Source organism: Petaurus breviceps, unplaced genomic scaffold (assembly GCF_028583685.1).
Source record: "Petaurus breviceps papuanus isolate PSGF00001 unplaced genomic scaffold, PetGlider_PUasm1.0 78, whole genome shotgun sequence".
Classification (NCBI taxonomy): domain Eukaryota; kingdom Metazoa; phylum Chordata; class Mammalia; order Diprotodontia; family Petauridae; genus Petaurus; species Petaurus breviceps.
This window is the reverse complement of record NW_027186502.1, coordinates 8674169-8701413: the sequence shown is the minus strand read 5'-3', so window position 1 is coordinate 8701413 and position 27245 is coordinate 8674169. Positions and strand designations below refer to the sequence as shown.

At 41.9% G+C, this 27245-nt stretch overlaps 1 long non-coding RNA gene across 1 annotated transcript; it reads left to right on the top strand.

The window, feature by feature from the left end:
- The first annotated feature begins 11289 nt into the window (after positions 1 to 11289).
- LOC138175591 (uncharacterized) lies at positions 11290 to 14494 on the top strand. The gene is made up of 3 exons (XR_011172040.1): positions 11290 to 11389; positions 11961 to 12080; positions 13986 to 14494. It is a non-coding gene; the product is annotated as an uncharacterized lncRNA (long non-coding RNA).
- Positions 14495 to 27245: the final 12751 nt, after the last annotated feature.

The window sequence follows — 27245 nt, the reverse complement described above, 5'->3', positions numbered from 1 at the left end:
TTTGCTAAGGTTTGAAGAGTGGGGAAGCAGTTCAGCTTCTCTCTCTTCTCCCCATTTCTAGCCTGTCAGTGTTTTCCACTGTGGAAGAACATTTCTAACCACAAAGCAGAAGTTCTATTGAGATGGTTTATAGAGAGAGGGGCATGTATAGGGTACCCCTGAAAGGGTAATCAGTTTCCTTTCATGTTGATATCCTCTTCTTTCAGAGCAAACTTTCTCCTCAGCACCTCTGAAATGAGGACAGCAGGGTGTTCTTCTTTCATCAAGGTCCGATTCAGATCTTGCCTCTGCTTCATCGGGTGAATATCCTCCAGAATGCCCATCATGTCTGCAAAACTGCTAGCCTTTGAGAGAGACACAGTCCTTGTCTATGGCCAAGCTGCAGGCAGCTTTGGGGTGAGTTTTACAACATTCAGAGCTGTCAGAACAAAGCATGGGGACGGATGGCTGCTCAGGGCCTTTTAACTCAGCCTCCTCTGTGATGTCACTAATGACAAAAGGAAGCTGTAGAGTGGAATGAAGATCCAAAACAAGGTAAGGGAGAAGAGACATTTGAACTTCCTTAAGATGAGAAATCTGGTGTTAATGAGGCCAAAGCTGCATCTGCTGCCACAGTCTTGGCAATTTGGCTGCGTAAGTGACTCATGTGAGGGATAATTTGCAGTGAAGTTTCCCCATTCTGAAAAATCAAATCTAGAGTGGCTTCAGCATCCACTAGGCCTAAGTTTAGAAGTCAACTAACCTTGCAGGAATCTCAGACTTAGAGCAATGAATGGAGACCCTCCCCAGTGCCACCTCAACATAAGATATGCCTTGTTCTGGTACTTGTGGTAGATTGACACGTTTACATTGTACACCTAACTTCAGCCAATGGAAGAAAAGGGTCAGGAGGGGGGTGAGGGAGAATTCCAAGTTAGGGTTTTATAACTTCACCATTTGCTTTTGTAAATTGCTTCTCCTCCCTGACCATTTGTCAGGAGGGTGGCCCTTTCTTGAGATCATATTAAACCATTTTTTTCTGCTTCCTACCTTGAGAAACCTCTGAGTATTATTTGGGTAAGGAGTTCTGTTGCACACAGTTTTGGGGGTCTTGCCCAGGATTTATCCTTTTGTGAGAGGGTCCCACAGACCTTTAACAAGGACCAGGCACCAACAGAGGTTTCTTGGGGGTCCCTGGAACTGGTCTGTCCAAAAGGGTAAGAACCCAAAAAGAGGGACTCAGTACGAAGCAGAAATTCCAGTTTTTCTAGCGAAGACCACCCACAGGGATCATGCAAGTTTGTGCTCACAAACCCAGGTAAGCAAGTCCCTGGGTGATCTAGAGGTGGGGGACAGTCTAAGCAGTTTGAGTCTGTAAGATGTCTCCTGCCAGGGAAAGAGTTAGATAGGCCTAATAGATCCTGATAAGATTAAAACTATGGGTAAAAAGCAATCCAAAACAGCCACTCCGAAATACCTTCCTAACATTCCAGAGGATAGTCTTCTTGGAGATAAACTAGCTAATTGGGATAATTCACCAAAATACAAGAGAAAAGACCAAAGGAAGATGATAAAATACTATTGCCTCATTTGGGCCGGCACCCCCCTGGGAGGAGGCATATCTAGGTCAAAATAAGGCTCCTCTGAAGACTGAATGTACCAACAACTAAATTTGTATATCAATTCTAATGAGCCTTTAACCCAAAAGTGAATATGTCCTGAGGTGGTAGAACAAATTTGCTCTAAAGAAGGGGGAGGGAGCCCAAAGGGAAATCAGAAAAACAAGAACAGAGGTCCCATTCCTGGGACTCCCTTCTTTCTCTACCCCAGCCCTACATTCCTTCATTGCTTCAGGGACAGGGATGGGGACTTCCTGGCCCAGCCTCAACTCTTCTTTCCCTGCCCTCTGAAAGGGAATCTGAAAGTGGTGAGGACTTAATTGATTTGGCTGGGTCAGGCACACCCATACACACCCCTCTATGTAGGGAATTGAAACAGTTGATAAAAGATCAAGAAAATTTTACTCTCCCTAGGACTGCAGAAGCTACTAAAGCTTTCTCTCTTCAGGAAGTCCCTCTGGCCCAGGGGATAGGTTATGTGAATGCCCTCCTCCCACCCCCACCCTCCCCCCAGCAGCACTGAAATTAGAACTTTTAAGAAAGAAATGAAGCAGTCAATTGAGGACCCTCAGGGGTCGTTGATCAGGTTAATCAGTTTTTAGGACCCAATTTGTATACTTGGGGGGGGGAATTATTATCAATCTTGAATATATTATTTACTGGGGAAGAGAGGGGAGAAATTAGGCAGGCTGCTATGCAGGCTTGGGATGACTCAGCCTATGGCTCAAGGGGGTCTGAGAGGGGAGGAAAATTTTCTCTCTGAGACCCCAACTGGGATCACAATAACCTCATACATAGAGGGCACCTACAAGATCTTAGAAACATGGTGATCCAGGAAATTCGGAATGCAGTGCCTAAGAACCAGAAATTAAAAAAAAAAGTACAAGAAATACAGCAGGACAAAGATGAGGCCCCATACGCCTTTCTTGATAGATTGAAAGAAAATATCAGAAAATTCTCTGGTCTAAATTTAAATGATCCTATGGCCTAAGCATGGTTCATTTTATCAATTATGTATAGATTCTGTAATATTCAAACTTACTGTAAATTTTTTGAAGTTCTAAATGGGACCCTGGGATTTGGGAATTTCAGGCAGATTGCCTAAAGAATCATTCCACTTGTCACAGATCAGATTAAGAAGGTAATTTCACCACTCCCCATGGGTGGGGGGAGGGAGGGGGAGGTGGCAGCAGTTACTTCTTCTGCCTCTGAAGAAATCTTACTGAGTCAGTCTCCAAACTGGCCTTTAAAGTTGGTAAAAATTGATTTCTAGTAATGGGTTTTTAGTACAAATTTGGAATCTAGAATGGGAATTCTGGTATAATGGGGTTGAGAGATTTGTAAGGATAAATAAAGGTTTGATTAGAAATATGGAAGGCAGATAAGAAGGTTTGGGGTCAAATAGGGATTTATCCAAGCCCCTCCTGTCTCTAGATAATGGTCTGGACACCTTTGTATCAAATGCTTTAAGTATGTTGAGAAGAGTGTGAGTGAAGTATTTAGGAAGGTAGAAAGATTTGTAACTTGATTTTATAATTAATAGCTCAATCATATTTGAGAAGCAAAGGAAATAAGGATACAAATGCAATATTGAATCATTATCCCATGGACTGAGATTGGGATAATAAAGTTACTGTAGAAAAGTTATATCTGTGTATATGTGTGAAATGCGGTCCCAGTGTATTTCAAAGTGATGAAAGAGCAATTGGGTATTAATACAATTGACTAAATTAATTGTTGGGATTAAATCAGAGACATTTTCAGTTGAGAGAAAAGAAATTTTAGTGTGAGTTCAGATTAAGCAGAGTCCCAGGAAGATTGGGAAGCTTGGGAAGTAGATGCAAATCTATTAGAGCAATAATTTATAATCCTGATGGGAGATTTGATTTTTATAAACAAGAATAAATATAGAAATGAACACATGTTATTTGAGGCTCACTTTAGAGATATTCCTTAACCAATGTGAGATTATAATCATATCTTAAACTGATTGTTGGAGCTTGTTATTTAAGATTTGATGGGACTGTTAACTGACTGTTCCTCTGGGTCTAACTCCAGGTATGTATATTAAGAAAAGCTGTCTGAGCCAGACCCTGTGAAGTACAGGTAGGGAAGGCCTGTGAAGTATGGGTAGGGAAGGCTTGTCAGGAGAACGACTGTTCCGAATGAGCTGAGGTAGGATATTCCTGAATCAACCTTCCCAGTGACACCTGGCAAACTTTGAGCTTGGCTCAATGCAGATTACAGCCTGGTATACATTTTGGCTGGAATTGACATTCTGAAATGGAGGAAATGGTTCCCTCATTATACTTTCATCCCTATTCTTGGTGGCAAGTTTCAATAATCAAAAGTTTTGAAAACATAACAACAAATCTATTAAAATACTTAATTCTGGAACATCTCAAGTTACTATAAGATAAAGCTATTAGGCTTAGGATTTAGTATAGTATTCCTGTATAAGTCAGGTTCCTTTAGTTCTCTGTAATAGTATAAGGACAAATAGATCAAGGGTTTGTGAGAATATTATTTTGGTATTTAGTTAGTATCACACTTGTCTCTACTTTCTTACAATTGGTCAATGCTAAAAGGAGGATAATCTTTGGACTACTTGGTAAAAATTTTAATTGTTTTAATTGTGAGCTTAATGTAAATCCCTTAGTGAAATCCCATCCTCCTGGCAGAGGAATTAATAATGGATTAATGCAAAATATAGGAAACTGGTTTTAATGTGTGATCATGACAACTGACCAAGACTCCAATTTTAATTTGGTAAGAATGATAAGGGTTCTGGAGTGGTCATTTAAATTGGCTCCAACATTCCTTTTGTAGGTAAATGAATGAAAGAAAGTGGAAGAAAGAGAGGCTGGGATGCAGGTTTAGAAGTTTAGAAGTCACCTGACCTTGCAGGAATCTGGGACTTAGAGCAATGGAGACCCTCCCCAGTGCCACCTCAACACAAGATATGCCAAATAAGGACAGAAGTGCTTTCTCAAATGTACATTGGGTGATCTACTGTTTCCTTGTTCTGGTACTTGAGGTATATTGCCAGGCTTAGATTGTACACCTAACTTCAGCCAATGGAAGAAAGGGTCGGGGAGGGGAGGAGGGGGGCAGGATTCCAAGTTAGGGCTTTATAACTTCTCCATTTCCTTTGGTAAATTGCTTCTCCTCCCTGACCATTTGTCAGGAGAGTGGTCCTTTCTAGAGATCGTAATAAACCATTCTTTTCTGCTTCCTACCTTAAGAAACCTCTGAGTATTATTTGGGTAAGGATTTCTGTTGCACAGAGTTTTTGGGGTGCACACATTCAGCTCATCTTGTAGTTGGTTCAGGGGTTTGACTGGGGCTGGTGGGCCAGGCTTCTTTAAGGCCAGGAGTTTCTCCTCTGGCCCTCGAAGGCTGGGCACTAAGGCCTAGCATTATAAGAGGAAGAGTGGTCTGGGCTTCCACTTATGACCCAAGGGCCAGGTGTCACTCTTGACTCATAGATTTCCTCTTCATCTGCTGCTATAGAGGCTATATCTGCCAAAGTCAGTACTGAAGAGGTTACCCATAAAGAGGGTTAGGGTTGCTCTGGAGACCCCAAAATACCAACATCCTGGGTCCTGCCAAATGAATTAGACTCAAGTCTTCTCTCAGACAAAGAAAAGTAAAGTTTATTAAAAGTTCACTTGTATTAAGTCTGTGTTAGGTCATTCTATGGTAGTCTCACAGACATGGAGAAAAGATGGGGTCTTATATATAGAAGGTTGTAGGAGGAATCCAGGGGTGGTCCAGAGGAGGAGTCTGGGGAGGGTCTTCAGGAAATTCAGATGAGATCAATGAGTAAGTAAGGGTGGGAAGTTGCTGGAGGCAACCTGGAGACTACAGACAATGGTGGGCTAGGCCAGTTCAAGGGTGGACTGATATTTTGATAGGTTCTAGGGTGGGAAGTCTAGTAACAGAGGTTTGGGCCCAGTCAGAATCCAAGGGGGGTTCCCAGACCCTGTACCTCAAGGACTCAAAGAGAGGTCAAGGGGCCTTCCAGAGTCCATACCTCATCATTCCCCCCTCAAACAAATGGAACCCAAATTCCTTTTGGGTAAAGGGCAAAGGTCTCAGCTTCTGAAAGCGCTTCCTGCTGGCAAGAGGTGTAGAGCTTTCCCTGCCTCTCTGGGTCCCATTCAAGGGACTCTGGAACATAGATGATGCCAGGTTCAGTGGGCTGGAGAACTTGGATTCCTTGGAGATTTGCATAGCCTTAGTGATCATCCAGACGTTGATGGCTTGAACCCTGAAGGAGATAAACCTGGCAAGGAGGTTAAGCAATGAAGACCAAACAGGCACCAAAAAAAATAGAGAAAAGATAACTTCCCTGGTTGGAATTAAAGATGATGATGGCAAGGCCAAAAAGCTGTCAGATATACCTTTCCTTTCCAAACCGCTCTGTGGACATTTAGCACATGGAAAGCAATAGCAGGTACAGAATCTAATAGTTTTCGAAAACAGGCAGTAACTCCCAAAGCCTGGTCTCTCATTCCATCATCATAGAGAGTAAAAGGTTTTTCCTATATTGGGTAAAGCTGGAGTGGTGGTCAATTTAGTTTTCGAATTCTCAAAAGATTTCACCTGGTCATCTGGGCCCCACTCTAGACAGAATTAGTCAGGGCCTTGAGTAGTAATTAATGGTTGCAGTCCCTCCCAGGCCTTGGGCTTAATTGGATATAAGCCACTCTGGGAGAACACTTTAGGATCTAGGAGTCAGACAAATACTGGTGTGGAAGAAGTAGCTCACCCAGGAATGTCCTGATTCCAACTACTGACTCAACTATCTCCCATACTTCTGAGGGAACATGGGGAGATCTTGGAGGCTTAGCTAGAGAAAATTGGCTTCCCAATTTCACCAACAGGTCCCTCCCCAACATGGGGACAGGATAAGAGGAGAGCATAAGGAAGGAGTGTTCAAACAACAGAATCTCAAGTAGGCAGGGAGAACTTAGCCATAATAAAGTGGATAACCTTACCTTCAGCCTTGATGTTTGCCCAAGGCTCAGAAAGGGAAATGGAGCAGGTGGGAGCACTGCCAAGCCCTGGGTTTCCCCCTCATTCCAAGTCTTGAGAAGACTAGAGGACAGGGTACTGGGAGCTGGCTCTACCACTTTTACCTCGGTGACCATCCTTCCTCCAATGTCCCTCCTGGTCAGATGGGCACAGTTCTAGAGGCTTTGGTTCCTGGGGCTCCCTGGGGGGGGGGTGCCCTGGAGGGGCACTCCTTGGACCAGTGACCCTCCTTGTGGCACTGAAAGCAAGTTTTCCCCTTGCCCAAGTGACTGGGCTTCCTCCAAGGGGGTCCCCTGGAGGGGCTTTTCCTGGCCATGGCAGCAGCCAAGAATCGAGCATGTTCTCTGTCTCAGGTTTGTTCCCTGCATTCTTTCTCCTCTGTTGCAACCAGGTCTCTTGTTATTAAAGACTCCAAAGGATGTCTCCAGTAATTGGGCCTGAGGTATTTGGGGTCCCATTGCCAATTTCTTCGGTTTCCTCTTAATATCTGGGGCAGACTGACTGATAAAATACATGTTAAGGATTGCTGCCCCTTCTATAGAGTCAGGATCTAAATTTGTATACCTTTTAATAGCTTCTACAAGTCTATGTAGGAAAAGGGCCAGGTTTTCTTGATTTGTCTGAGAAATTTCCCTAACTTTCTGATAATTTATTTGCTTTTGAAATGCAGTTCTTAGGCCTTCTAACAGGCAGAGTACCATATGGTCTCTCTTCTCCCTATCCTCCTGGATTTGATAATCCCATCCTAGGTCACTAGTGGGAACAGCAGCTGTTCTGGGGGGTATTTTCTGGGGTCATTGCTAGCCAAACGATCCCCAAATTTTGGTGCTTGTTCCCAGATTCTCCTCTTCTCCTCAGTGGAACAACAGGTAGAGAAGAGGATATGCAAATCACCCCAAGAAAGTTCAAATTGTATTGATAAGTCCCAAAAGCCTTCAGTAAACTTTGTTGGGTTTTCAGAGAACTTACCCAACTTTTCTTTAATTTGATTAAGATCTAAAATGGAGAATGGGACATGCACTCTAGTTGTCCTACCATATGAGAGTTGCTTCCTTAAGAGAAAAAGCCCTGAAGGCTATGTGGGGACAGGGTCTTGGAAAGGGAGATTGAAAGTCCCACTTCCTGTGAGAGAGTGACTGGGGGGGTGCTGGCTGAACTGAATCAGACTGCAAGACTAGGGGATCCAGCTGGCAAGGGGGAAGGTTAGCCAGCATATGAGCACAGGAGGAGTGGAAGGGGTCAGAAGAGGAGATACCTCTATGACTGTCTTGGGGGTAGGGCTTGAGGCCTGAGTGGGTGTTGCCTCAGGGGGAGGGGCCACAGAGGGAGGCACTTCAGCTGGGACCTTGGGGGGGGGGGTCCCTGAGGAGGGAGGGGCCATGATGGGAGATGCAGGGTAGGAGATATGGATGGTGTAGGAGGCAGGAAATGAGGGGTGTTGAGCTAGAGGAAAAGGGAAGAGGAACCAAGGGCAAAAGGGTTGAGGTGCAGCAGAAGGGACTGGGGAAGCTGCCTCAGTGACCTATTGAGGGGCGGAGGGGCTGGGGCTGAAGCCATAGGAAAGGGATCATTTAATTGGTCCCCATTGCCCCTCTGTGGAGGGGCTCTAGCTTCAAGCATCTTTCCTGAAAACCTTGTTCTGAGAAAGTTCAACAAAAGCCATTAAGTAGGCAACTTTGATCTATCTTCCTCCTCTGCAACAGTGTGATTCTGACTGCAAGAGAGTATTATCTTTTAAAGTCCCCAAAACAAGCAATTCATGGTCTTCTAGGTGATATGTAGGCCGAACAGTGTTGCAAAAAAACACCAACTTTTCCTTTTTAAGGTCTCCAGAGAAACTAAATTTTTTCCAATGTTGTAAAAGACCACCCAAAGGCAAACTTTTGGGAGCTACAGGCATAGGGCCTGGATGTCCCTTCCTCTATAAAGGAAGGTTTGAGAGTAAGCCTGGGAAAACAAACAAAATAAAACCCACAAAAAAGTACCTGAAGTTTTCCCAGTTCCCTAGCGCTGAGAGAATTGAAAGAAGCTGGCTTACACTTCCAGATGGGGTGCTGTCCTTGTCTTCCATTCTTCAGAAACTGTGCACATGTCCATGTTCTCCAAAATAACCACACAGGACCAAGAACCTGAGTTCAGGCTGAGCACAAAACATGCTCCTAGCTATCTGACCTAATGGGACCTGAGGTCAGGCCCCTCCCAAAAAAAACACCAAAAAAAAACAAAACTGCACTTCTAAGGTACTAGGGAAAGAGAGAGGCTTACATACCTTCCAGTCCCAGGTGGAGAAGAGCTTGAGATTAGCAGTGTTCCCAGTCAGGGAACCTTAAAAATGAAGAGGTTATCCATAAAGAGGGTTAGGGTTGCTCTGTAGACCCCCAAATACCAACATCCTGGGTCCTGCCAAATGAATTAGACTCAAGTCTTCTCTCAGACAAAGAAAAGTAAAGTTTATTAAAAGTTCTCTTGTATTAGATACAGAGTTAAGTCTATATTAGGTCATTCTATGGCGTTCTCCCAGACATGGAGACAAGATGAGGTCTTATATGCAGAAGGTTGTGGGAGGAATCTAGGGGTGGCCAAGAGGAGGAGTTTGGGGAGGGTCTTCAGGAGGAGTCAGATGAGGTCAAGGAGTGATTAAGAGTGGGAAGTTGCTGGAGGCTACCTGGAGACTACAGACAATGGTGGGCTAGGCCAGTTCAAGGGTGGATTGATATTTTGATAGGCTCTAGGGTGGGAAGTCTAGTAACAGAGGTTTGGGCCCAGCCACAATGAGGCTTATGGCCTCATGCAAATGCTTCATCAAATGGGATGATTTGATCAGAGCCCAAGGAGAGTTCCCAGAGCCTGTACCTCAAGAACTCAAGGAGAGGTCAAGGGGGCTCCCAGAGCCCATACCTCATCAAGGACAGGGGGAGCATCGCTCAGATATAGGTCAGACATGCTGAGCAGTGTCTGAAAGGACACCAGAGGACATGGCTTCAAGGGCAGGTCAGTCCCAATCCTCCGAACTACACTTTGAGCAGCTCCATGTGGCTTGTTCTACCACAGCAGGATAGTGGAATCTGTTTCCCTCTCTGATACCACAGCTGGTTCCCCCCTGGCAGGGTTTCCTCATGTTAGGCCATCTTTGGGAACAGCAGGCCTCTAACTTATGATTCCTCCTCCCTGAGTCATCTGAACACAGCCCCAGCCCAGTCGCTCACTTCCACTGGCCTCTGGAAGTGGCCCTTCACCCCTGTGCATGGCACTGTCCTCCCCCAGCTCTGGGGAGCTCGCTGCTCCAGGCAGGGGCCCAACCATGGTATGTCCAGTGCTGCTAGCCAATATCTACGGGCACGCTCAGGAGGGAGGAGTCATAACCCCAGGAGAAAAGCATGTGGGGAGTAAATCCTCTGTGTTTTACATTAAAAAAAAACAATTATTTGAGGAAAAGGGTCCATCAGTTTCACCAGAGTGCCAAAGGAGTATATAGCTCATAAAAAAGGTTAAGAGTACTTAACATACTATAGCTGATCTATACTGCCTCTCTTGGCACCTCTTCAACTCCTGTGGGTTCAGTTGTCACCTCTGTGAAATCAGTTCTCAAGTCTGTTTATCAAGCCCCATCCTTACATTGTCAGCAGAGCTCTCAAACTCAAAATGTCCAGAACATAACTCATTATCTTCCTCCCTTTTTCAAAACGGTCCTTAATACTTTCAGTGCTGTCATCACAATCTTCACCCAGAGTCACAATCATGGGGTCATCCTCCATTCCCTATTTGCATTCACCCCACATAACCAGTCTGTTGCCAAGTCTAATCGTTTCTACCTTCACAGTATCTGCCACATAACATCCCCTTCCCTCTACACACGTAGCTACCACCCTGGCACAGGATTTTATTACCTCCCCTTTTTGACTATTGCACTAGCCTTCCAAGTGGTCTCTTCTCACTCTATTTCATCTTCCATTCAACTACCAAAGTTATCTTCCTAAAGTGCAGATCCTACCATATGACCTCCTGTGGCTCCCTATTGCCTCTAGGATCAAATATAAAACCCCTTGTTTTCTTTTTAAAGCCCTTCACAACCTCACCCCTTCCTACCTTTCCAGTCTTTTTATACTTTACCCATGTGCTCTATAATTCAGCAGCACTGGCCTTCTTGCTGTTCTTCAGAAACAAATGTTCTTCCTGCTCAGCCCGTCTTCTTACCCAGGCCCAAGACATTACATTGAATCTTGCAGGTTCACCTGTTATTCAGCTCGTTAGAATGTAGGCGCCTTAAAGTCAGAGACTATAATGTTGCATAGCTTTATACTGTATAGCTTAATGCAGTGCATAGTGTAAAGGTTTAATAAATGCTTTTGGACTAACTGACTCCTTCATCAAGGGTCAGGGTCATTGATACTAAAGTAGTTTTGTCTCTGTCCATGACAGTGCTGCTGTGATGAGGCCTGTGCTTCTGCGCAACTCACACTGTCACTGGGGTCCCCACCATTGCTTGTTCTACTAGGACTTGTGATTCTACCCTCTCCACTGCTTACTGCCACTATGGCCCAAGCTTCCCCTTATGCAAAGGCCTGAGCTTTGGCACAGGAGCTTCCAGAGCCCCTCCTATGCTAGAAGAGGAATGCAGCTGCTGCTGTGAGCACTGCCCCTTCTGAGATCTGAGCTCTATGCCCTTATGCTGGGTGAGGGGCTGCCCTCCTGCTTAAGAGCTGTGCTACCTGTGGCTGGCGTTATAGACCAGGGTATCACTGCTTCTGGATGTAAGTCTATTCATGTCCGTTATGCCCAATGGGGGAAGTGACCAAAGGGTTAGGGGGTATCCAGTGGGAGCTCTCACTATTGAAGCTCTCCAATGAGTCCTTTATGTTATGGAGAGTTGGATTGGAGTGGAGGCAGGGGGGGTACAGTGTTTGTTTGGTTTTGGATAGCTATGATTTGAAAAAAGGAAATGTAATTATCTAGGCATTTCACATAATCCCTTTCAATTACATTTTAAGTTTTATTATTTCCTGAGCTTTTTCTTAAATTTTCTTGTCTACTGATTTTTTTATTCACATTACTTATTCCATATTTGTACTTTGCATTCTTATATATTAATTCACAATTTCCCTAAATTACCCTTTATCTGTCTTTGCATTTTGGTGTGTATGGTCATTTTTTTTTTTGCTAAATTAGAATGTTTATTTGCTTCTATAAATATATGTTTTATCCATTTAATCTTGGGTATTTCTTTCATCATTTCTTTCACTAATTCAACTTGTATTCCTATGGATCTTTTATGTTTTAGAATTTATTTATAGTGTCACCATTTCTACTACTCATTTTTTTCAGGTATGTTAATGGTAGAGCAGTGAAGCTGACTTCCTTGGACCTTAGCTTGAGTTGGAGTTATTGCTGCTGGCGGACAGGCTGCTGAGAGGATGCTAGTATTTCCTGAAGCTTTAGTTTAGGGTGTGTGGAAGAAAAGGAAATCCCCTCTTCTTTTCTTGGCTTTCTGGGGTGTGGAATCCCTAAGGCTTTAGGAGTGGTAGAGGAAATCCCCTCTGTTCTATGGAGAATCCTGATGTCTCCCACACATGCTTTAGGGGAGGTGGGGGCAGGAAAATGTCATCTGTTTCTGCAGGGCAGGGGAGGGTAGGGAACCTCAGGACTTTGGAGGGGCAGAGGAAATCCCCTCCTTTCAGTTCAGCAGCAGATGTTAGGGAACCTTGGTAACTAAGTTTTAGACGAGAGATTCCATCCATTCATTTGGAGAACCTCCTGAACTTCTCTCAGAAAATTGGAGGGGAAGGTGGGTTTCCTTTCACAGGTAGAAGAAGCAAGAAATTCTGATTTTTTTTTCTAAGGGACTGATCAATGAGATATCCCAGATTTAATGTGTCTATGATTTCTATCATTTCCCAAGACCAATACTACGAAGAAAGATCCAGTGGGACTTGCCTTCTACTAGCAAGGCTTCAGGGGAGAGCAGTAGGTCATTAGTCAAGGTCCAGTATGAAGCAGAGATGGATCCTGGGACTCAAACTCTGGGAGGGTCTGTGTGAGCCTGTATGGAGAGAAACAGTGAGAGGCTGGAAAAACACGCATCTTTCACCACTGCTAATCACAACCGTCTCTGTTCAGCTAGGGAAAGGCCTCAGTAACTTGCTCAGGCAGGAAAATGAGGTAGGTACAGCTGCGTGTGGGCTATAGAAGCAGGTAATGAACCAGTAGTAGAGGACAGACTCCAGGGCCATAGGACATTGTAAATGCAGTAGCAATCACAGTAATGTTTCTCTCCTCCACATAATTTATTCTTTTATTTTCTTTTTCCTTTCTTATCTTCAAAGAAATTAAGGCAGAGCTGGTTCCCCTGGTTTCTTTCTACTCCAGTATCTTCCCAGAAGCTTGTTTCAGTTTTTAGCACTAATAATTCCTCCTGCTGAAAGATACTGAAAAGAACCTTTACAAGTCTCACCAGGCAGCAACATTAGAAAGCTAGCAGTAAATCAAAGGGATAAGAAAAATGGAGAACAGGAGCACAGAAGGAGGATTATCTTAAATGTAAATACAGAAATGCTGTGGCAGTTTCAAGCTCACAGAAAGAAATTGAGTCAAACTACTGATGGTGGGAACAAACTATGAGACAAGGGAACGTGAACAGTCAGCAGTACTTTCTCTCTTTCCATGATTTAATTATTACTTGCTTAGTTTGGGTATTATTAATATTTTCAGGAAGTGAATTTCCTTGGGTTTATACTTAACCTCTCAAGGTCCTAGTTCATGCATTTCCAAAATGTCTGATATTTAATTATTTTGCATAAAGATGTACAAAGGCATATATATGTATATATGTATATACGTATATATGTGCATATATGTATATACGTATATATACGTATATGTGTATATACGTATATATATGTATATACGTATATACTCACACATACATACAAACAGGATGGCAAGGAAGCAAGCAGAGATTGCATTGAACCCGTTTGAAAGATCTAGCTGCTTGAGTTACAAATACGTGTATAACCTTTAAGTTTGGGCCCCTCCCTGTTTCAAAAAATTCATAGACATAGTGTAGTGAAAAGAATGCGTGGCATTCTTTAGGCAGAAGAGAAGCAACCTCTCTCTGACAGCAGGCCTTCCATCTTCCTCTGAGGGGAGGTGGCAAGAGGCCCAGCTGACTTCCATCTGTACCAAGGTAACTTTCCCAGTGCTGAAGACTTCTGTCTCCTGCTGGGCCTGTCTAATCTCCAGACTAGGGCTGCTAGAGGTCAACTGGGGAAACATCCATCTGCAAGCACAAGGCAACTTCAACCACCCACTGTGTGAGCCAGCCTGATCTCCCTCTTCCTTTTGTGTTAATAGCTTCCAGGACAAAGAGAACCAAGCTGGTAAGGAAGCATCTCATGATGAGCTGTCTCCTACCTAATCTCCAAACTTTGGAAAGAAGAGGTGAAGTGAGAAAGCATTGCATCTGACTGTGTGCCTCCTATCCAATGATGTGTTACTCTCTACCTTATCTCTAGCCTCCTCTGGGAATGTGAGGGCTAGTGTCCACTCAACAATGAATATACACCTGGTCATACCCTATATTTCCCAGTGAGCCTGACCCCTGTAGGTCATCATTCAAACCCCATTGCCCATTCTTCCTCCATTGGATTCCCAGCTCTCTCACCCCTAACACACACACACACACACACACACACACACACACAATCCCAACCAAAAGCTACATACCTTTTCTACTCCCTGGAAAGATGGTTTTACAAAGTGTTTATTGACTGATTCATATACATTTTAGCTTAAAATTGAATTGACTTTTAAAATATCCTGTGTAAATATATATACATATGTACATACATATATACAATTATATATACTTATGTTTTCTATAAAGTACATCAATAAAACAAAAATAAAATTATAAAAAGATAAAAAAAATTAACCCTAACGTAATTTCAGTTTACAGTACTTGACTCAAAAGTTTCTGTTCTCTAAAGGCCTTTCCCTTAGTATACCTCTCTGGTGTAGTAAAAGTACTTGCTCTTCAGTCCGTATTCTTTTAGACCATTAAGGTCTAACTATACCTGTAAATGTCCCATCTCTACTCAAAACCAACAAAGTCTGGGAAGACCACTGAGGTTAGTCAGGAGACTAGGCCTGCCAAAAATTTATTATGTGTGACTTTAGGCAAATCCCTTTAATCTCTTTGGATTACTGTGATCTCTAAGGTTATTTTCAGGTCTCAAATTATATCAAGTGAATGCAACCCCACTTTCACTCCAGCCTGGTGGATTTTGCATGCTGTTGAATTTGCGAAGAAAGACAAATCTAACAGGATTCCTAACTGGTGGAAAAATGTTTAAGCCATTCCTTGGATCTGTATGACAGGCAAAGTTCGTGCCAGAGAGCTTCAGGAAGAGGCAATGGTCCTACAAACTCTCTGGAAAAGAGAGAAAGGAAGAAGCGTGGTGCTGGACAATCTTTGGGAGAGAGAGTAAAAAGGACTTTGGAGTCTAGATACATAGGGAAAGCCAATTCTTCAACACATTCCTGACCTCTAGCTTCCTTCCCCTGGATCTTCAGAAATTTCCTTTTGGGTGAAATATTCCACTCCTAGCTGGAGAACTCCTTCATTCTTGTGTATTTCCTAGTTTATTCTAAACTTAATAACTTCTCCAATTTCTGTTTGCTGTTTTATTAAGAAGTTTTATTCATTATTTGATATGTATGATCATCTTCTATGTAGCCAATGTTAGGTGGAAAGAAGCCAAGCCAGAGTCAAGGCTACCTTTCCACATTAATCTAAGGGTGGGCAAAAAGGAAGTAGTTAAGTTCTGAACCTATTGTACTCCTAAACCATCGATATTTAAGAAGGCAGAGAGATATAATTCTAGTCTGTACCCAGCTTAGAGACTTAAGAAAAGAGCATGAAACTTGGACTCTTCTACTCCCTTCAAAGTAGAAATTCAGTCTTCTTTGGAGAAAGATAGGGTAGGCCTCAGATATCATCCACCTATCCATGCCTCCTCATTCATTTATATATATATAATGACCACATACATTCTACACAAGAAAGTGGTACTTTGGGAGGTTTATATTACCGGAATCATTAAAATACACAAGTATTACAAAGTTAAATTATTAGAAAATTTCACTCTTTTCCCTTACTTTTCCTAAGCATAAAGAGAAGATATAACATTTTCATCAATGTAATCCATACTGGTAGAGATTTTTAGTTTAAGGGTTATTTTGCTGTGCTTTTTGCTTTTTTTTTTCTTTTTGGAGGGCAATTGGGGTTAAGTGACTTGCCCAAGGTCACACAGCTAGTAGTAAGGGTTAAGTGTCTGAGGCCAGATTTGAACTCAGGTCCTCCTGATGACTCAAGGGCTGGTGCTTTGTTCACCACCTAGCCACCCTGCTGGGCTTTTTAAAGCTGTTAAAAACCCTACTTGGAAAAGTAAGTGATCTTGCTCATTTAGATTTATAAAATTATCTCCCTTCAGAGAAAGAAACTTTCCCTAGAAATCAAAGACATCAAAGAAGCCCAGAAAAGGACATCTGTTTCATTATCAATACATGTTTCCTAACTAAGCATCAAATGATAGGAAGAGCTTCCAAAGAGACTTGATTCCAAAGCACACTGAGCAAAAAAATATATTTTCAGAAAAATCACTACCTAGAGATCATTTATTTTGTTTTGCTAGGGGAAGGAATTTGAAATGTTAATGGTACTTTTTAATCACCCTCCCCATTCAGAACCCCTTTTTATAAGAAAAAAAAAGTTAAGCAAAATAGACATACTACAGCTGACAACATAGGCAATAATTCTGTAGTTTAGTGTCCCTGGGAAATTATTTATGCTTATTAATCATGTTCATTTATTTTCATATCTTATTCAATGACTGTTGCTTTTAAATGTTCTTCAGACCCACCACCTAACCACCACCTCCCCAGGCAGTTAATTCTACTCTTTGACAATTTCAGTTTGGGGGAAATTTTTCCTTACATCCACTCAAAATTTGCCTTTGGAATTTTTGCACATTACTCTTAGTTCTGTCTTCTGAGGCTAAACAGATCAAGTCAAATCTAGGTGCTAATTAATACTTGTTAACGAATTAAATGCTTCCCCATGAGGGCCTTTCAAATAAAGTCAGCAAGTATTTCCCCTTAAATCTTTTCTTGTCAAGGTTGAATGTTTCCAGTTCTTTCAACCAGCCTCCATATGTTATAGTAGAAAAGCACAGAAACAAGAGATGCAGTGTCATGTATGAGGAAGAAGAAGACCAGTTTGGTTAGGCTGTTATGTGTATGTGCAATATCCCCTCAGGGCTCACTCTCTCAATTCATAACTAGCTAAACACTAGCTCATGAGCACTCACCTGTATGCTTTTCTTTAACAGCCAGCCTGTAGACTCCATTTTTAACAAAGATATTTATCCATATGACATAGCAGGAAGAGGTGCAAACTATTTCCACCAATACTCAGGGCACACTTTTCCATAAATACGCCCAAAGTCCAGAAGAGGGGAAGAGACTACGTGAACTAAAAGTACAGTAGTAGGGAGCACACTCCCAAGGCAGCTCCTAATTCTGGAACTGCAGGGCCATAATAGCCTTTCTCTCTTTGAAGGGTCTTCATGGCATTTGCTGTGGAGAGGTCTTGGACATGGACTGTTTCACTAATCTGCTTCTTTGTAGGGTATGTGGACCTTTAAAGAGACCAGTGGGTCAGCTGGCTTTCCTCCTCCTCAGGGGCTGTTTCCCAGATGGATGGGTCAATTCATTGCTGAGCTAAGTGAGCAAGCCAATGAGTGACCGTGTTGGCTTCTCACCGGACTTAGCTAGTACTGGACTGGGCCAGGTAGGTTACTCTGCCACTGGGCCACCAGGTTAGACCCCACAGATTGCCTGGTCATTGAGCTCTTCTCAGGATACAATGTTTCTGCTGAATAGATCAGTCTGCTGACCTCCCTAGGCTTATTTCTCCATGAGCAGCTTCATACTTTGCTTCTTTTAACCATTAACTTTCCTGGGTAAAACTGAGCTCTCTTTAGCTGGAATGATACTATGCTCCTTTCAGCTGAAGTACTCCAGAGCTCCTTCAGCTAGAACTACTGACCTTTAGCTTAGGATCAATAAAAGCCTCTTCCTTTGACTCTCTTAGGATCTCCACTCTTGTCATATCCAGTGAAGAGACAGGAGAGGCCTTACTTTTCTTATTCAACAAATCCCTTTCTGGCTCAAAGGACCCTTACCTCCAAACAACTTCATGTTGCCTTGGTGTTGCTGCTCAGTTTATTTTCAGTCGTGTCCAATTCTTTGTGACTCCCTTTTGGGATTTTCTTGGCAAAGACACTAGAATGATTTGCCATTTCTTTCTCCAGCTCACTTTACAGATGAGGAAACTAAGGCAAACAGGATTAAGTGACTTTGCCAGGGTCACACAGTGTGTGTGAGGCCAAATTTGAATTCATGAAGATGAGTCTTCCTGACTATCTACAGTACCACCTGGCTGCCCCCATGTTGCCTTAAGGTGATCATTTTCAATTCAGTCACTTCCACTTTGTATATGCCTTTAGGAGTCTTATATAGAATGACTAGGGAAATGTCACGATTTCCTAAGGTCAATAGAGGGAAGATCATTGTCTCAAAGGCTTCTTCATTTAGAATTGAACTATTCAGTTTTCCAACCCTTTCTAGGGTGTTGTTGTATTGTTCAGTGGTTTTTCAGTCATATCCACCTCTTTGTGACCCCATCAGGGATTTCCTCTGCAAAGACACTGGAGTGTTTTTCTCTTTCCTTCTCTGACTCATTTTACAGGTGAGGAAACCAAGGCAAACAGAATTAAGTGACTTGGTCAGGGTCACACCACTAGTAAGTGTCTGAGGCCATATTTAAACTCAGGAAAATGAGCCTTACTAACTCCAGGACTGGCACTATAGAATGAGGAATATCTATTTTGCATTTCAAGGCTTTGTCCCTTACACTACAACTCCTTTACCCCCTGCAAACCTTTCAACTTTTACTGAAGCCTCATGGGAGAACTGCTCTTCCACATAAAGAAAAATAATGTGCAATGAGATTTGAAAGGTTGATTGGGACCAGGTTGTAAAGGGCTTTTAATACCAAACAGAAGAGGTTTTCTTTTTTTCATTTTCTCTTAGAGGCAACAGAATAATTTCATTGAGTAGGGGCATGACATGGACCTTCAACATGCCTGGAATGTTCTTCCTCCTCACTCATCCCTCTTAGAATCCCCTATTTTCCTCCAGGCTTATCTCAAATACCACCTCCAACATTTGCAGTACTGTAATGTAATGCCAAAAGAAGGCAACTTCCCAGGTTCAAAATACCAGCATAGGTGCTCTCTATTTTATTCAGTGACAAACCAAGAACAGAGAAGATCGAAACATGACATCATTCAAAATACAGCATTTACTAAGTGTGATTAAATAATCTCCAAGTACTACCCCACCCCAGGACCTTCCAATCATTCAATCAATTACAAAGTCCCAGTTCCAAATACTTCTCCACCCCAGGCTATACCTTAATTAAGTCCACCACAAAGCCCCTCTTCTCAAATGGAGATTAGTTTCCAAACATAGGTAAAGTACCTTCATTTGTCAATCACAGAGCACAATAAGGTCAAAAGTTCCCCACCCCTGGATCCCAATTGAATCTACCCCAGAGTTACATCAAGTTTAAACACAGCACTTAATACCCAAATGGAGGTCTTTTCTTCATCTTGACACGAGGCAAGTTCTCAGCAATCTTAGTTCCTGGGGAGACAAGGCTTAGCAAGGCCATAAGATACATTGCCAGTCCCTTCATGAATTTATCCTCTGTCTGTAGAACAGTCCTAAGAACCCCTTAACACATTAGCAAAGCCCTCTCCCAGGATTTCTGTAAACATACAACAAGAAAATCCTTCTTCAGGGCTTCTGAACCAACAGAAAGGCTCCCAGACCCCTGCAACAACAGCACTGTCCTTCACCAGTGGACAGTATTCATTCTGTCTGCAGGACAGTCTCCAGACCCCTGCAACAACAGCACTGTCCCTCACCAGTGGACAGTATTCACTCTCTGTCTGCAGGACAGTCTCAGGCCTTCTTAGCGAACAGCCAGGTTCCAGGACTTCTTCAACAAAAGGACTGTCTTTCACCAGTGGACAAATATGGCAAAACAACATCAAAACAGACAGACAAAGTACCAGCAAAACAGCCATGTCTCCTCAGTCCTTGGCAGCTCAGGGGGCAGGTCTCAAAAGTCCAGGGCAATTCAAAGCGACCACCAGCAATTCTCTTAGTCTCTCTCTCTCCACGAGGTGCTGCTTCCAAAAAGATCTTCCGCCTCTCTCTAGTGTCTCTCCAAATCTACATCACCAGCTCCTCCCAGTTCAGGACTTTCTTTTCACATCAACAAGCCCATCCCACAGGTGGGATTAACAAACTCTGGGTTTTAACACAATCAATTTGAAAACCAAGCCAATACAGGGGAATCTTTAATTGCCATTACTATCACAAGTACCCTCCCTAATTTTATCTTTTGTTTATTTTTATATGTCTCTACATCTGCATGTTGTTTCTCCTAGCTAGAATATAAACTTCTCAAGACCAGGGACTTTCATTTTGAACTTTCTTTGTGTTCTCACCACCTAGCACAGAACCTGACATCTTAGGCATTTAATAAGTGTTTGTTGATTGATGGATTCCATTTCTCTGGTCCTGTCATACACCTTCTACCAATTCTTATTGGCAACTGTCTACAATTTATAGTCTTAAAGAGTTGCCTAAGATTAAATGACCTTCCTAGAATCCCAAATCCATTGTGTCAGAGGAATGACTTGGATTCCAAATGCCTGCTCTCCATCCACTACATCATGCTCTCTCTTTCCTATTATGTATCATTATTTTTTTTAACTCATGCCAAGAGTAAAATGCTATATACAGTCAAGTGTGTTTTCTTCATTCGTGTGGGAAGTCAGTTCCATTGTGCAAAGGTCACATGACTAGATTTCCTTGAAATATAGAAAGTCATAGGAAGGCAGGGTTTGAGATAGGGAGCTTCTCAAAAGGTGATTCTGATTCTCTAATTCCAAAATAATCTACATCCAACAGCAAGCTTGGTGCTACCCCACAGAGAAAAGCAGGACTGTGGTCAGAAGACGAGAATAGGTTGTTAACTCTAAAAATCACAGAATTTGGCACTTTCTCAGCACTTTTGACCACAGATTGGAAGTGTATAACTGCTACAATAAACACAGGTCTTATTTCTAATCTTTCCAATAGAATAGGATCAGAATAGTAACTAGAAGTATCACCCAGGAGATAAACTCAAATCAAGGTTTACTGTAGCAATGGCATTCCCATGATCTACTAGTATAGTTACTCTGTCAGAAAAGGAAGTTAGTTTCTTCTGGCATGACCTTTTATAGATGAAGCTTTTTCTAAATACTCACAATCATTCTTTTAAAAATGTCTCCTAGAATTTTACCAGAAACAGAAGCAAAGTTTACGGGCCTAGCTATAGTTTCCAAATTCTATTCTCTTTTGAAAAATTTCCCCCATGACATTTGTAGATTTTTTTTATATGAGTTTATCTTCTTGATATGTACACAAATACCCCTTTTGTCATTTCTGTTCAAATGATATAATAATTGTAGATTAGAAATTAGCACAGAGTAGGTACTTAATAAATTCTTATTTCCTTCCTTTCTTTTGAATAAGGTATACATTTCCAAACTCATCAGTGATATTGTTGAAGTCAAATTTGCCTCATTGGTTCAAATTCTCTAGTTTATTCTCATTCTATACTCCATGCAGCATCGTTTAAGGCATGAGAAATTACTTCCTTTGAAGATGTTCCAGTTCCCTCCTCTATAGAAAAAGCTTCATTATAAGGCTTCAGATGCCTAGTGAGTGGTCCTTTTCCCTCCTTTGTCTTTGTCACATTCTTTCACTTTCTTACCTCCTAATATGGGACAGAATTTCCTCAGTCTCTTCAAAGCCTTTCTCTTTCTCCTTAGACCTTGTAGCAGCAAGCACCCCAAGCGTCCTCAGGGTTTGCAGCTACCACAGGTTCTTGGATCTCCTTTGTTAAAGGAAAGCAACTCAAAATGGGTTAACAAGCTTACTTTAATCAGTCAGACATATATCGTTTACCTCGTTCAGGGGAAAAAGTCAGCATCCCGAACTTCAAAATATACAGACAGAATTATCAAGACAGAGACAGATCAAGTAGACAGATTTCCAAACTGTCCAACCATTACATCCATACCCAGTCAACATCTGGGTTTCAACATCTGGGTTTTTTCAAAGCCGGGGGACTCTCAACAACGGCTTCCCAGAATTCAGATCAAATCACAGAACACTTCTCAAAGTGAGTCCCAAAACAAAGCTACACATCAGGGCTTATATAGCCTTCTCCTGGCTCAGAGAATGTAACAACCTTATTGACCCACTGGCCAATCAAAAAGTATCTACTGAAAAACAAGCCTCCCTCCCCAGGCTTCTGGTGCACTTTAGCCTAGGGGCAGGGAAGATCTTCCAAATTTGCATTCGCATTACAGACCTCTTCTCCATTCTTTCAAGAATGACATAGGCAATTTCTGGTGTCAAGGTGGCGGAGTGAGGAAGGAACCCTCTGAAGCCCTCCCAAATTCCCCTCCAAACAGTTAGAAAACTGCCTCATAATTGACCTAGCAGCAGGAAAGCAGCTTGCCAGTATGGCAAGAAATGTCTTCTCACCAGGGTGGAAAGGGAACAAGGTCCAAGAGCAGCAGCAGCAGCCTGTGTCACAGCATCGGGCCTGCAGAAGGGCTCCAAGACTGGGGAAATCCACCAGGGAGACCCCATGCTCCTGCAAACCAGCAGCCTCTGGGTAAGTGAGCAGTCTGTGCAGAGCAACAAGGCCCCAACCCAGTGATCTCCTCCCCAGAACAAACCATCATCAAGGCCTTCACCCCACTGCTGACCAGTGGTGAAGCCCCACCCCAAGGCTGGTCAACAGTGAGAGCCCACCCCTGGGGCCTACCAGCAGACAAACCCTGTTTCCATGACAACCCAGTAGCAGGATCCTGTCCCTGGGGCAGACCAGCAATAAGATCAATCCAACGGGGCTAACCACCAGAAAAACCATTGCCATAACAACACAGTAGCAAGGTACCACTGCTGGAGCAGGCCAGCAGTTAAACCCCACACCCGGGGAGGCCAATGGGGAGGCCTTACACCAAAATACAAGCCAGCAAGGAAGCTTACCCTCCAATGAAAGCAAGCAGCTAAGCCCTGACACCAGATGAAAGTCAGCAGTGAAACCCAGAGCCCCAGGAACTATATGAGCACAACTATAACACACAAAAAAGTCAGACCTAAACGGAAAAATATTAATTGCTCGTGGGCAGGCTGAGCCAATATAATATATATATATATAGATAGATAGATAGATAGATATAGATATAGATATATAGATATATATAGGCTCTATATCTATATATATAGATATAGATGACAATTCTGCCTAAATTAATCTATTTATTCCATACCATATCAATTAAACTATCAAAAATTACTTTGTAGAACTAGAAAAAAAGAATAACAGAATTTATCCGGAAGAACAAAAGATCAAAAATATCAAGGTGTAATAGTAATGGAATTTAAAGATCCCCTGTATTGGCTTGGTTGAGTGTTAAAACCCAGAGCTTGTGAATCCCACTTGTGGGATGGACTTGTTGACTTGAAAAGAGAGGGCTGAACTGGGAAGAGCTGGTGACGTGAATTTAGAGAGCACAAGCAGAGAGAGAGGCAGAAGAATTTTTTGGAAACAGCATCGTGGAGGCAGAGAGATGGAAAGGATTGCTTAGGGCCAGTTTAAACTGCCCAGGACTTTTGAGAGCTGCCACCCAGAGCTGCCAAGGACTGAGACATGGCTGTTATGCTGGTACTTTGTCTGTTTTGATGTTGTTTTGCCAGATTCATCCCCTGGTGAAGGACAGTCTTGTTGTTGCAGAGGTCTTGGAAACTTGCTGCTGGTTTAGGGGTCCAGAGACTGTTCTGCAGACAGAGAGTGAATTCTGTCCACTGGTGAAGGACAGTGCTGTTGTTGCAGAGGTCCTGGAACCATGCTATTGCTTCAGAAGCCCTGAAGAAGGATGCTCTTGTTGTATGTTTACAGAAATCCTGGAAGAGGGTTTTGCTAATGTTTTCAATGGTCCTAGGACTGCTCTGCAGACAGAGAATGAATTAATGAGGACACTGGCAATGTATCTTGTGGCCTTGCTGAGCTTTGTCTCCCCAGGAACAAAGATTGCTAAGAACTTGCCTTGGGTCAAGATGAAGAAAAGACCTCTCTTTGGGTATTAAATGTTGTGCATAAACTTGTTGTAACTCTGGGGTAGATGGCCTATTCAGTTGTGATCCAAGGGTGGGAAATTTTTGACTTTTTTGTGCTCTGTGACTGACCAAATGAATGTACTTTGCTTATGATTGGAAACTAATCTCCATTTGAGAAGAGGGGCCTTGTGATTGACTATATGAATGTACTGCCTAGGGGTGGAGTAGTACTTAGAAGAGGGACTTTGTGATTGACTAAATGAATGTAAGAACCAGGGGTGGAGTAGTGCTTGGAAATTATTGAATTACACTTGGTGAATGCTGTATTTTGAATTATGCTATATTTTTATTTTCTCTGTTCTTAATTTGTCACTAAATAAAATGGAGAGCAGCTATGCTAGTATTTTGAACCTTGGGAAGTTGCCTTTTGCTTGGCATTACACAAGGGAATCAATTGGAAAGAAATGAGAAAGAAGGCGGTCTAGCTGTACCAGAAATCAAACTGTATTGTAAAGCAGTAATTATCAAAACAATCTGGTACTGGTTCAGAAACAGAGTGGTAGATCAGTGGAATAGATTAGTTACAAATTACATTATAGTTAGTGACCATAGTAATCTAGTATATGATAAACCAAAACATCTAAGCTTTTGGAACAAAAAATTATTATTTGACAAAAACTGCTGGGAAAACTAGAAAACTATGGCCGAAACATGTCACACCACGCACTAAGATAAGGTAAAAATAGGTACATAATTTACACGTAAATGGTGGTATCTTAAGTAAATTAAGACAGTATGGAATAGTAGCAAGAATTTAGGACCAAAGAAGATATACAGAGTATTACAAAATGTAAAATATATAAATTTGTTATATGTTATATAAAATTGGTTATATAAAATTCAGAGATTTTTTGCACAAACAAAACCTATGCAACCAAAATTATAAGAAAAACAGAAAACTGGGAGGGAAATTTTTTTAGCAAGTTTCTCTGATAAAGGCCTCATTCTTCAAATATATATAGAACTGAGTCAAATTTATAAAAATATAAGTCATTCCCCAATTGATAAATGACCAAAGGATATGAAATCAGCTTCCAAACAAAGCAATCAAAGCTATCTATAGTCTTAAGGAAAAAAAGTTTTAAATCACTATTGATAGAGAAATACAAATTAAAACAACTCTGAGGTACCACCTCATGCCTGTCAGAGTGACTAATATGACAAAAAAGGAAAATGTTGGATGTTGGAGGAGATGTGGGAAAACTGGAACACTAATGTTCTGTTGGTGGAGTTGTGAACTGATCCAACCATTCTGGAGAATAATTTGAAGCTATGCCCAAAGGGCTATTAACCTGTGCATACCCTGTGATCCAGCAATACCACTGCTATTTCTATCTCCCAAAGGCATCTAAAAAAAAAGGAAAAAGGAGCTATTTTTACAAAAATAATGATGGCAGTTCTTTTTGTGGTTGCTAAGAATTGGGGAAATCGAAGGGATGCCCATCAATTGGAGAATTGCTAAATAAGTTGTGGTATATGATTGTAATGCAATATTATTGTGCTATAAGAAATGACAAGCAAGATGACTTAAGACTTACATGAACTGATTCATAGTGAAATGAGCAGAACCAGGAGAATACTGTACACAGTAACAGCACTATTATTTGATGAAGAACTACAAATGACTTAACTATTTTCAGCAATACAATTTTCTAAGACAATCCCAAAGGACTAATGATGAAGCATATTATCTACTTCCAGAGAAAGAACCTATACTGACTGAATACAGACTGAAGCCTGCTATTTTTTACTTTCTTTCTTTCGTTTTTTTTCTTTTGATTCTTCTTGTACAAAATGAATAATATGGTAATGTTTTATATAATTGCACTTGTATAACCACCTATATCTGATTTTTGCCACCTAAGGGAGAGAAGGGAAGTAGTAAAGGATAAAATTTATAACTCAAAACTTTAAATAAAAATATTTAAAAATTAAAAACAAAAAAAGTAATATCAGCTATGTGATCACTTTGTCCATTCCCATTATTCCTGGCAAGACTGATCTCCAGAGAGTGGATGGCTAGTTCTGCCCTCAAGATTCTAGGGGTTATGCTGCAGGATGTGAGTGTCTTCTTAATGCTTTTGCTCACAAGCCAGTATCAGCATGCTCCTCCATTGATTATCAGTTGTTATTAATTAAGCAGCCAAATGTAATTAGCTTTAAGGAAAGAATATTTATAAAGCTGATGTAAGATAAGTTGATATAAAACTACAAACTCTCCCCTAAAATTTGGAGTATTTTCTTTCACAAGTACATACAGAATCCAGGGGAAATTGGTCTCAGCTTAGACCAGGGTTTCTCAACCTGGGCTGGGGTCTATGAATAGATTTCAGGGGGCCCAAGAACTGGAACAGGAAAACAATTACATCTTTTATGACTGCTAGCCTCTAAATTGAAATTTAGGATTTCCTTCCATTATGAATGTTGGCAATGAAACATTTTTCTGAGAAAGTGTTCACAGGTTTCACCAGACTGCCAAAAGCATCACACACACACACACACACACACACTTAAGAACTGCTGGCTTAGAGAGCACACATGGCAAAAGAGGTAACAAATCACTGGTTGATGGAATTTCTTCTTTCCAATAGAGTCCTCATGAAACCCTGCTTTAGGTAAGGCATAGCTTTCTATTAAGGTTATTTTTTTTTAATCCTGAAACTGCCTTGCTGAGATGTATGCTGACATCAGCCAGTGTTATTTCAAGGTCATTGTTGGGATCCTGCTTGGAAGATTAAATTTTCTGAATTTTTAAGGTTCAGAGGATCATTTTCTGTTAAAGAGGGTAGAGTTTACAGATTCTCTCCTCTTCCTCTTCCCCACCCTACCCAGAGTGACTCTCAGGAGCTTAGCAGAGACTGCTCTGCCATTAGAATGCCTGGTTCCAAACTAGGTTGATGGTTTCCTCAAAGCCCCACAGGGCATGACTGACTCAAATATTATCTCATTTCATTTAATGGATAAAGCACCTCACTCCTCAATCTGATTAAGGGCTTCCCTTCCCCTCGTGGCAGCCAGGTGGCACAGTGGGTAACGGGTGCTGGTCCTGGAAGTCAGGAAGAATCATCTTTCTGAGTTCAAATTTGGCCTCAGACACTTACTATCTGTGTGAACCTGGGCAAGTCACTTAACCCTTTTTGCCTCAGTTTCTTCATCTGTAAAATGAATTAGAGAAGGAAATAGCAAATCACTCCACTATCTTTGCTAAGTAAAGCCCAAATGAGGTCACAAAAA